The following is a 12,244-nucleotide window of genomic DNA, read 5'->3' as shown; positions in this document are numbered from 1 at the left end:
TTATCTTGTAACTATTGTAAGTCGCCCTGGATAAGCTAAGAAATAAATAATAATAATAATCCCGAGGCGGCCATATTCTGGTGACCCGTTTTTTAAAGGGTGCTCGGTGACTACGAAAGTATGTCCTCCCCGAGTGGAGTCTAGACGTGGTATTGGAGGCTATTACTAAGGCCCCGTTTGAGCCTATACGTTCAATAGAGATGAAATATCTCTCTATGAAGACAGCCTTTTTATTGGCCATCCCCTCCGCTAAGCGGTTCAGTGAGCTACAGGCTCTGTCTGTGCACAGTTCCTGTATGCGTGTTTGGGATAATGGAAACATTGTTGCGCACAAACCCTGCATTCCTACCTTAGGTGATTATGGTTTTCCACTTGAACCAATCAGTGGAACTAGAGGCCTTCCATCCCCCTCCCTTTGATTCGGAGGAGGATAGGAAACTGAATTCCCTCTGCCCAGTGAGGATATTGGATAGGACAAAAGCTCTGCGCCAGTCTGACCAGTTTTTCATTTGCTATGGTGAAAGGACCCTGGGTCAAGCCCTCTCGAAGCAGCAACTGTCCCACTGGATTGTGTACACAGTATCGACTGCATACAGTAATGCCAGCCTACCCCCACCTGGGAGGGTGGCCGCTCACTCTACCAAAGGTGTGGCTACATCATGGGCTCTCTTTCAAGATGCCTTATTGACTGACATCTGTACTGCAGCTAGCTGGGCTACTCCGCATACATTCACCGGGTTCTACTGACTTAATGTGGTAGATTCCTCTATGCCTTCATTAGGCACAATGTTGAGTAGCGAGTTGGCAGTAGCGAGGCGTCCCTCGTATGCTAAAAATTAAGACGTATGCATCGCTGCGACATTGGTATACTTTTCCCAAAAGTATTGATTGGTGGTCGATTTCGAATTGAAAGGGAACGTTTGGTTACTTACCGTAACCCCGGTTCCCTGAAAAAGACAACCACCAAACCTTTCAAGGTCGCATCACTTGCATTTGCGGGTTTGATGCAAAAGAGTAAGTGAGCTCCGCGGAGTGACTACTTATTCTCTCGGCAAGCGGGACTGAGGACGTCACTCCACGGAGGGGCCTATCGGCAGTTCTGACATAAAATGCTCAGCGAATACCTTCCTAAGGCAGGCATATCCCAAAAGTATTGGTTGGTGGTCGTCTTCTCTTTCAGGGGACCAGGGTTACGGAAAGTAACCTAACAATTTACTTTCTGACCTAACGTCACCACAGAGCTATCCATGACACCCCCTGATATATGTTGTTGGTGGGTCTTCAGTGATGTTTGAAAAAGCTATGGTCATCCCGTTCAGTCAATATTTGGCTGAAGCTAATTATTTTAGTCCATTTGGTGGAAAGGTTAACTGAGGATCAGAGCAACTTTCTACAATTGTACTATAAATGTAAAATGTATTGTTAGAGTAAAACTTGAATGGAAATGTAATATCTATCTGTATCTGTTCAGTACTATTTCTTTTAATCTTTTTGAAAAAAAACAATGATTGTAAATATATTCTGTATATTTATGTTCCATCATGTTTAATGGTATAAAGTACATACAACTTACTGCAATTAGAAGGTTGTTTTCCTAACACTTCATTATGCGATTATTATTATTATTATTTATTTATTTATATATTTATTTATTTTCTATAATTTTAAGTTAATCAGGCCTCTAATGTTAATATTGAAAAAAATGGTCATTGAAAAAAGCTCCATAAAATAACTTTTTTTTTTTTTTTTTAATTTAGTAGTTGCCAATTATTTTTATTATTTTTCTCCCAGTTTAGAATGGCCAATTATTATTTTCTTTAATCTCAGCTCGCCGCTACCACCCCTGCGCTGACTCGGGAGGGCGAAGACGAACACACACTGCGCCGTCAGCCGACTGCCTTTTTTCACACTGCGGACTCACCATGCAGCCACCCAAGAGCTACAGCGTTGGAGGACAACACAGCTCTCAGGCAGCTTACAGGCAAGCCCACAGGCGCCCGGCCAGACAACAGGGGTCGCTGGTGCGCGGCAAGCCGAGGACACCCTGGCCGACCTAGCCCTCCCTCCCCCCGGGCGACGCTCGGCCAATTGTGCGCCGCCCCCTGGGAGCTCCCGTCCGCGGTCGGCTGTGGAATAGCCTGGACTCAAATTCGTGACGTCCAGACTATAGAGCGCATCCTGCACTCCACGTGGAGCGCCTTTACTGGACGCGCCACTCAGGAGCCCCCAAACAACTATTATTTCAAATGCAAATACATTTGATAAAACAAAAATGTATAAATGGTTGAAACAGTACTCGTGGAAAATACAGACCTAGACTTGATGTAAATAATGTCGTCGTCATCTTGTTCTGAACTGATTCCAATGCTTATAATCAATTCAAGCAATCTATTATATTATGTACATTTCTTCTTTTAAAATGTATTTTCCCATTCAAACTAATAATTTGGTAAAATTGAACAGCATATTGTTACTTAACAAGAATGCCTTTGTTACCTTCTGTTTTAGACTTCATAAAATGATACCACGAGGACTGGTAGGTCAGAGACTGTTTGAGGAATCATCCTTAGTTATAAAACAAATCACCATAGGGACCAGGGTTGACTTCTTGGGTCCTCAGCTAACCTACTAGAGGAGAGGTGGCCTCAATTTCAATGTGAGCCCATTAAAACTCAATGTGCAGTACTGTCCAGAACTGAAAACGGAGTCCCTTTGCCACAGAGCGTCTTGGGATAAATCCTGAGAAATGTATATACTGCAGCATATATTGAAGAAAACTGTTTTCCTTGGATAACTATGACAGATATTTTAGAATGCGCGCTGATGTATGTGTCATTTTCCTAGTTAATACTGTGTAGTTTGACAATATTTCCTGCTATTCGACTGATGAATTCAGTTCAATAAAGGGTTAGGCACCAGGGTATCACATTATCACTTACAAAAGCTGAAACTAATTTTCTATTTTCAATTAACCCAACATTGCAAGGAGGCTCTGCTCCTCTGTGTTACACATGTAATTGAAAACAACTCAGTAATATCCTGGCTTACTCATATCCTCACTATTGTAGTAAGGAAAGTGCAAGTTGAAACACGAATATTACAGTGTAGGGAGGATGTTATAAAAGCTAGTCTCAAAATATTTCAGTATCTTGAGCTAGCTGTATTGAGTTTTCACACAAGTCCTCATTCAAGTTAAAACAGGATGTTTTGAAAGATCAGTTGTTCTCCTTATTCACTATATTACAATTGAACACTCTTAACCATATGACATCCAATTCATTTGGTCAGTAAATCACCTTTTTTATAATTACAAATGGTGTCCCACTCACCTGCAGTATTTACAGTGTATTTATCTACTTTCACTGTACACTAATCAAGGTGGTAAATGCTTTTAGACCCCCTAATTTGAGCTTCAAGCTAATTGTTATTGGAGGGAGGATTTCTTGTGGTGACAGAAGGAGTCTCTATATTAATAGCCTTATGTAAGGAAAACTATGATGCATTAATTGACTAGTCAAGGTCTGGCAACTCATCAAACTGCATGTAATGTCTATTAGAAATGGAAGCAGTATTAACTTTGTAATGTCATGTCCACCTTTTGTTTCTAAAATGACTGAGAGCAGTATCTGTTGGAGCTTGGCCTGTTATAGTGTACCATCCTGTAGAACACCATTAATTCTCTCACGGTCCTTTCAGCTTGAGAGTGGTTTTAGCCAAAGAATGGAGCATTTTCTTTCAATCATGCTCACTGTAGGAGAGTTGTAGGGGCAGAGAGGATTTATAAGTCATTTCAGCCTTATCTCTAGTTGGTGTTGGATAGGGGAAAGGAGGCGCATATGGGTTAATGTTGCCCAAGACACTTTAAAGCACCCCCCTTATGAATTATGTTTATGATTTAGAGTAGGGTTTAAATACAATGTTCCCATAATCCTAACAATGCAAAATGCATTTTAACTTATCATCTATGGAGACCTGGTTTACATCTAGAAACGACTCTCAGTGGAAAGCAATCATACATTACAAAATCACCACACAATGGAGAACAATTGGCACACAATGGCCGCCTTTGCAGGTACTGTAGTCTAAAAAGAAAAAGAGCCTTGGATTGCAGCATGGGAAGTTGGTAACTGAACTGTTTCTGCACCCTACTTTCCATACTGTGCTGCTGATACACAGTCAAGAGTGCTGTCCAGCACCACATTTTATCACAAGAATGGAAAAGAGACACCATCCTCATCATCACTATCATCATCACCATCATAATAATAATAATAATAATAATAATAATAATAATAATAATAATAATACCAAGAGAAAACTGGAACACACATTATCAAATATACTAGCTTTTATTATTATTATTATTATTATTATTATTATTATTATTATTATTATTAATAAACTGTTATTCTTAGTATCAGTAGTAGTAGTTGTAATAAGATCACCATTATTATTATTTTGAATGAGAGAACGAAACTAAGTAACGTCAAAAGTAATCTCCACAGTGCGTAAATTGCAGAAAAGTGTTATTTTTTATAACGGCACCCTAGTCCACGTACAGAGAAGCGACTACACTCCCACAAGTAAGAAGTCACAATATGAAAGCCTGATGAAGCCCAAACTTCATTAACGTTTGTAATCAGAAGCATGCAGACACCCTCATCAGGGCAGCAAGCGGCAAGGAGTCATTCATCAGCATGAAGTGTTAGTCATGGATGACCCCTAAATTATTACCAATAGTGGTAGATACACTGATTGGACACAGCAGGAGAAAGGCTGGCACTTTACATCAGCCAACACTGAAAAGGGGGAGATGGTTAAAGGCAATTTATAAGCAGAGCGTATTTTTTCGTTCGTCTTTACAAATAAACCCCAGCTAACGTTGCATTTTTAGGAACAGGCTGTTCACTGTTGACTGTGCAGCGGCACAGAAGACCAGCGGTAGTTAGCGGAGGCTGGGGCTTCACTGTGAAAATGTATTTGTAATTCTATCTCCCCTTGTTTCGGATAGGGGTTCGTTGGTATGGTCCTTCGCAGTTTCACATGTGTGCCTGTCAGTTTCAGAAGCTTCAGCTCTGGAGTCTCTGCGATCACTGTTTCTTGTGTCTTCAGATTAGGTACAGTCTGTCCAGTGTCTCTGTTTTATTAACATCAATAGTATACCTACACTCTGCTTCGACATTCTTAAACAGGTAAACCCGGGACTCACCCCAAAAACGAAAAGAGAGCGACTGCTGGGGTTTTGTTTTGTCTGCTGTCCCTTAATCAATGCAGTACAGTGTCTAGCATAGCACAGAAGTTTGGACATCTGTTGGTGAAGTTTCGCCACGGCTCAGGACAAAGGGATGCTTAATGAGATAAAACTATAACAGGTAAGGCCTGAAACTGATTTGTTGCTTTTACACACTTGTACTATGAGGGAAACAGAATAAAGAGTCAATGTTATGAAAAAGCCAAATGTATATACAATTTACGTGGTTGAGACAGTTTAACCGAAATTGTAAGATTTGTGTTATAATTATTTTGTTTCTATAGTTAACGGTATATTATCAAACACATTTAAACAGACGATTAAATGGATTGTATGGCAACGCGCTGTATCCATTGCACGATGTAAATAAAAAGACAATAGTTGCTTAAAACAGATCAGTGCTCTATTATAGTAATATTTATTAAATTCTAAAATAGATCTGTTTATTGAGTTTAGGTCACATCGCTTTGTATCTTTACATAATAATTGACATTTTATGACTAGAACAAGTGCACAGATAAAACCAACAACATCCATGTGTAAAACACGGCTCAATGCTTAATATTTATACCAACAACAAAAAAGAACCCAGGTCATATCAAGTGATATAATATTATTTAAGATTGTTATACCTGCTTGGATTATTATCTGAAAGTGTAAGGACGTTGTCTTGATCTTGAAATAGCAGATGACAAATTGGTTCTTAAAAATATATTATTTAATTATCTTAATTACTAGTAAACCAATAAACATTTTTAGTGCTATAATTAAACATACAGTAGGTGACATTTTAATTCAAACTAGGATCATTATCATAGTTTTAATATTTTTGAAGGAAATAATTTCAGTGCCACTTGTAAGTGAAAGATTATCCAAGCATTCAAAAAGTTCAGGGGAAAAAAATACCTGTTTTGAGCAAAGTATTCCAGGCACATTTGACAGTCCAAACTAATACATACACACACACACACACACACACAGATTTGAGAGAGTAATATTTGCCGATTTTCCTTGGGTCTGTGATTTAAACAAATACAGCATCTATATTGAACTTGGATAGGTTTCGAATCAGTTGTACAGTAGATACACATTCGTTTTTTTTGTTTGCTTTTTTGCATATAGCATATATGCTTTCTGTCTAAGGCAATTGGTTTGAGCGTGTGGTGACAGAACCAAATGGCTGAGAACACAATTTAAACATAGTCATGTGTTCTGGTTTCTGCTGTAGTTAACTGCTGTGTTTTGTAATGTATCAAGCATACAACACTGTATTTAATTTACTTGTACTCAGCACGGTATAAAGTACAATTGTCCAACAAACCTTAAACAAAACAAAACAAAAAATCTATGTTGAATGTATAGTAACAGCTAAATTGTACATTATATTGCTCTAAAGCTTGCATAATACAGCCACTGTGTGTTATACTGCATGTACAAATGGGGACAGGAGAAAACTGTATATTGTTGGTCTGTATTTAGGCCAACATTTATTTAATTATTTGTCATGATTGAAAGTCTCTTGTAGTGAGTAGTACAGGTGTTATTATATTTTGACTCAATAGATGGGTTGTTCAGGTCTTATTTGCCACATTTCTTAAAAAGTTAGACACCACACTGTGAAAAATATTATATTTGTGTGTGTGTGAAGTGTGAGTTCTCAAGTGTTGTTAAAACCTATTATCATATCATACACCTTTCTTAACTGTTAAATTACAAAAATGCATATTTGCTATTTAATCAGTTGCTACTGAATAAATAGCTGTATTCTTCTACATAATATGTTTTTACAGAAATATTACATGCAAAAAAATATATATATATTAACAACTGAAGGCTGCTTCACGAGTATATCAGTGTAGTTTGTCTATTCTGTGTTTATTTTATATTCTGTACATATACTGCACTTAACTAGACTAGACCATGAAAACTGAGAAATAAGATAAAGTTTGATGAAAGATTCCTGGAGCATCCGAAATAATCTTTTGTTTAAACATTATGGGAAAAGAAGAGACAGATAAGCTGAATTACACCCAGACTGGTCCTACTTCAGGTTAAGCCTCTCTGAGCCAAGTGATTAAATTCAGTAAAATAACTCAGAATTTTGAATCACAAGAACAGAACTTAATTAATACTGACACTCCCTGTCAGTATTAATTAAAATGGTGTACTTAATTTTAGCATTGCTTGGGTATGTCAGTCGGAATAACAAATACAACTAAAGTTTGATGAGAAATAGGCCACTTATGAATATGTCTGCTTTTCATTTAAATATGAATGGTAGTGTGTTGGTTACTTTAATTTATTTTTTTGTTAATAGAAAAAGTGGAGGAATTATGTTGTAATAAGCCACTGATAAATAAGTCCTGAAAAGCTACATGACTTTACGCCTAGACTATGCAGTATTTCATTGCACCCCCCACCCCCCGCCTTTCTAAATTTGACCTTTTTAGCAAAGTGTATTTTAAAAACTCTTTCAAATACTATTTATAGGAGAGTGATGAAAAATCAAAACACCTATCATATGATAATAATTACCTATTTAAATTCAGTACATGTATATTAGGAAATACTCTGCAGTGGGACATATATACAGTAAGTATGCATTTTAATTTCTAATAGGCCTTGACTTACTAAAACGTATTATTTCCAAACTTTTTGGGGGAGATCAACCGATATTTATTAACTTGATCAACCATGGCTGTTATTTCAAGTATCGCGGTAGCCTTTGGAATTCAGAAAGAAAAACAAAAAATAACACAATAAAACAAATACAAAAAAGCCCACTTCATTATCTTTGCTGATTAATTGAAATGTCTTACAAAACCTGATTTATTTTTAATTTTTTTTTCATACCATTACCAATTTCAAGCTCTCCTTATAATTGAGATTAATGTTTCAGTACAAAGAAACGGGTTAGAGGGTCGAATTCATTTTAAGTGCAGTTGTAATCAATTTCTGATGCCGCTTTTCACTGTAGCTCAGTCTGTGTCTAAAACTGTCCTATTATTTAGAATTAGCTTATTGGTGATTGATAGCAGTACTTCTTAGTCTTGAAATGTCATTTGTTTCCCAATAAGACCAGTGACTCTTTTAAGGTGCTTGACAGCAAAGAGGGCAACTGTTTTACCTTTGTCAAACCAATAGGCAAAATTGAACCTTTTCAATGGTTTTATTTAATTTCACGTTACCTTCTGTCTGTAATGTATGCGAACGATAATCTATGATTAGTTTCCAATTTAATTAAAGATGCATCAGTACTAATTAATTGGAGGAAAAAATAGTATTTCATATAAAATACATGTTTTTTATTTGATCTGAAATAAGGTATTCAGCAGGTTTATTGTGCAATTGCATTATTAATTTTATTTAACAAAAAATAACAATAAAAAACCCTCTGAATGGTAACTATTGATGTATTTTTTTTAAAATTTTTGGACATTTTGTTTAAAAGCATAGGTAAAAGAATCTCTTTTCTCTCTATACATTTCATGATAACTACAGTATTGTAACATTATTTGTAGCAAAACTGATTTGCAAATTGTAGAAAATGTTATACGGTTGCTGTCAGTGAGTTAGTACTTCCTCATTGAAATGAAAGGAGCAATAAGTAAACTGCTTGTAAATTCATATGCTGCGTTGTCATTTATTATAGCTAATTGTTACTTTACAGGTGCACTATACAGAAAAGCTAATTGGGCTGCGCAGTAAATGTAATACATGAATAATGTGTACCAACACAGAACAGCAACATACAGGACTGACCTGTTTAAATAAACTAATCTGTGCAACATAAATGAAACGCGCTCATTTAGAACTGATATATGAGGGCAACTCTGGCTGACTATCCAGGCAGGGTAGCAACCTACAGTAGTAGATTTTATGAAACCTAAAGAATACAAACTTCTTATGTGTTATTTATTGTAGTACTTTCAAGGAAAATTGGCAATTACCTTTTTTTTTTGTATGGAATTCCACAATATTCAGTTCTGAATACATTATTTAATACATTACATATTAAAACTTTTACTTAAAAGATACTTTAAACATTAGTAGGAATAAAATAAATAAATAAAAAACACTCAAAACCAAACATCATTGTGAAGGGATTGAAAGGCCCAGAACAATATACTGAGGGTAAAATGTGTATTGATAGAGCAGCTGTCTTATTGCCTTTATTAGAAAGATATTATGGTGCCCGATGTTAGGGTCATCTATAGTTAGATATTTGCAAATTGGTACATTTGAAAAAAAAAAAATCTTTTAGTTGCAGCAAATACAAATAGAGCACATTACCAACACACATGAACCTATTTTACAGTATAACGGGAGAACACTTCAGAATAGCCTATAAGCACAATATTTACTAGTAAATGCAATCTTCATCTGATGTTGAATACACCGTTTCTGTTGTGTAGAAGATACAGTATAACTTCTTCCCATTGTTGATTTTCCTCTGTGCATATTCATGAAATAAAAACTGCTTTTGAACCCTATATATTTTTGTTAAATTCAATGCATTGCTTTTTCACATGTACTCTTATGAAAAATTCATGGTTTTCTCTTTTCATAATGCACTAAAGGGTAACATTAGGGCACCTTCCAAAAATACTTTTTATGCCTGACGTGGAAAAAGTGTTTCAATATTCTGCTTTTATACAGCTAATAGACACATGCAACTTGATAGATGGATGGCAGGATAATCTCCTCCTTAACCATAGGGATTGCTTTGGCAGCATCCTCGAGAACCAGTGTGCCTGCAGCACCGCCCTTTAGTCTCAGCAGTTTGGACGGGTGTCAGCAGAACTTGTCATTGCAACCCTGTAAAAAAGATCTGTCACATTTAAGATGTACAAACCCTGTTTGGATTGGCCTAAAACAGTGCAAGAAGTTATCTACTGAACATAAATAAGCAGGAAAAAATAAGACAAAATTGCTTTTTTGGTTGTTGATATTTTTAAAATAGACATCATTTATATATTACTATACAATACCTCGGATACATTATAAAGTCACTGTTAAAAAAAAAAATAATAATAATACAAACATTTCTTCATTTGAGAATCACATGGAGGTAAAAATTAATAATAATTTATTGATAATTATAAGCTATTAGTATAAAAAAAATGTTTAGAAGAAACCTATCCAAAGGCAAACAGTACGTTGGGATGTAATACATTATTTTATGCATTTAAATCTTGCAAGCCAACATCCTGACACAGCTTTAAGATGAGGGGGCCTGATATTTAGGCAACTGTTTAAATCTAGATTTTTTTTTATATAAATGTGCAAAACAATCCAGCTCTTTACTGGTCAACTGAAAGTAGTGCATAGAAATTCTGTAAATCAATCAAGCAGTACAGACATTAGTTTATTTTTCTAAAACAGACTGCTATATTTCTATATAATTGCGTTAGCACAGTGGGTTTTGTTTAATATTAAAATGTTAATTCTAACCACATAGATTAAATAAAATGGGCACTAGGGGTCTGCATGTGCGCACTTTATAATGAAGGTTCAGACCCTTTTCTCATAGTCCGCATTTATTTTACAACTAATTAAGTTTTTTTTTTTTTTTTTTAATAAGGACGGCACGTCAGATATTTTTCTAAATTGTAAAGGAACTTTATTTTCCATAAATGTTTCCTTTTTTTTCAAAAATACTTTCAGTAAACACTGTCAAAAACAAAACAAAAAGTGCCATATGTCCAGTACAGTATGTGTATATATTTGTGCTTGAAGGAGACAAGTGCATATCCTGTTTTGGGGTGGGTTCCACATTCCCGTTACAGCTCGTATTTCTAACAGGACCTGCTCTCATTTTTTAATCCGTTAATACCAGTGGAGCCAGACATGCCTATTAATGAGAAATAAAGAACACAATTAACACTATGTAACTTTGGCATTAGGAACACATGGCTGAAGTTAAAATTATACTTGTATGTGGTGAATCTTCCACTTTTTTTCCTAACATAAGTATGTGTTGTGCCAAGGTATAGCTCATATTAGTTGGTATTCTGTGAGCTTCTTTATGTAATTGTAAACCCAGCTATTATCCTTTATGGTTCATCATCTACTGAATATGATCCGTATGCTTGGTTTCTAGCTTCAATTTCTCCTGAGACTAGCATTGCTTTTATCACAGTGGGAACAATTAGAATGGTAAAAAGTCAAGTTATTTATTACATTTGCAACTAGCACATATGTTCCTTTTCTACAAATGCAGAAACATTCACTGGATGTATTGAAGGGGTTAGCAGGTTAGCAATAAGCTTGAATACCCCTTTATTGCATAAAGCAACTGATACCCTCCAGGAATGCAAATCATTGCTCTACAGCTTTGCCAGCATGTTTTTTTATTACTTGCCTTAACTTGCTCTGGTTTCCAGTGATATCTGCACACACTGAATATTCATTCCTCTAAAACTTATAGTTTAAACGTTAACACAACCTTCCATTAATTGTAAATGGTCTGCACTTTTGTATTTGCTTTCTGCATCTAATATTCAATAATAATATAGCAGCTGAAAAGTGAAGAGAACACATACTGGTGTAAGTGTGAGACATAAGTGGGGTCCTAATACCTGATGCACTGTGAGTTAATCTACAGTGTTGTTAAGCTAATTAAAAATAAAAATAAAGTCTGGAAAACTAAATGAGCTGTAGGAAAGCTGAGCCACTTCCTTGGTTGTTTTGTTACATGCAGTGTTTTACAGTGGTTTGAAAAAGGTGCCAGTATGTTCTGGGGGGGTGAGGTGGGGGGTGGATGATTTTACCACATTCAGCTAGCGCTATGGATTATGTATCGTTTTTAAATGCCATCTGCAATACGTTAAGCATTTTTTGTGTTTTAATGTTATACAACGAAAACATAAAAATTGTTTTTACTGTCGGTTTAAATTCCGCATCATAAAAGGTCTATATAAATTCAATATTTTAAAATATTTTTTTTTTAGTGAGTGCTGTTGAAGTTTTGGGGTTCTTCCAAATGGGATT

At 35.8% G+C, this 12,244-nt stretch overlaps 1 protein-coding gene across 15 annotated transcripts in view; it reads left to right on the top strand.

Moving 5' to 3' along the window:
• Positions 1-12,244, top strand: part of LOC117409088 (teneurin-3) — a 428,090-nt gene that overhangs the window by 134,929 nt on the left and 280,917 nt on the right. For 7 of the 15 annotated variants that reach the window (XM_034014714.3, XM_034014715.3, XM_034014712.3 and 4 more), the window contains exon 1: positions 4,833-5,372. The exons of 1 other annotated variant lie outside the window; for it this stretch is intronic. The gene's annotated coding sequence lies outside the window, so the exon portion shown is untranslated. Of the gene's footprint in view, positions 1-4,832; positions 5,373-12,244 lie in introns of those variants that run through there. 7 more of the 15 variants (XM_034014717.3, XM_034014722.3, XM_034014713.3 and 4 more) reach the window with 3 other exon arrangements.

Source organism: Acipenser ruthenus, chromosome 2 (assembly GCF_902713425.1).
Source record: "Acipenser ruthenus chromosome 2, fAciRut3.2 maternal haplotype, whole genome shotgun sequence".
Taxonomy (NCBI): domain Eukaryota; kingdom Metazoa; phylum Chordata; class Actinopteri; order Acipenseriformes; family Acipenseridae; genus Acipenser; species Acipenser ruthenus.
This window is presented reverse-complemented; position numbering and strand designations above follow the sequence as displayed.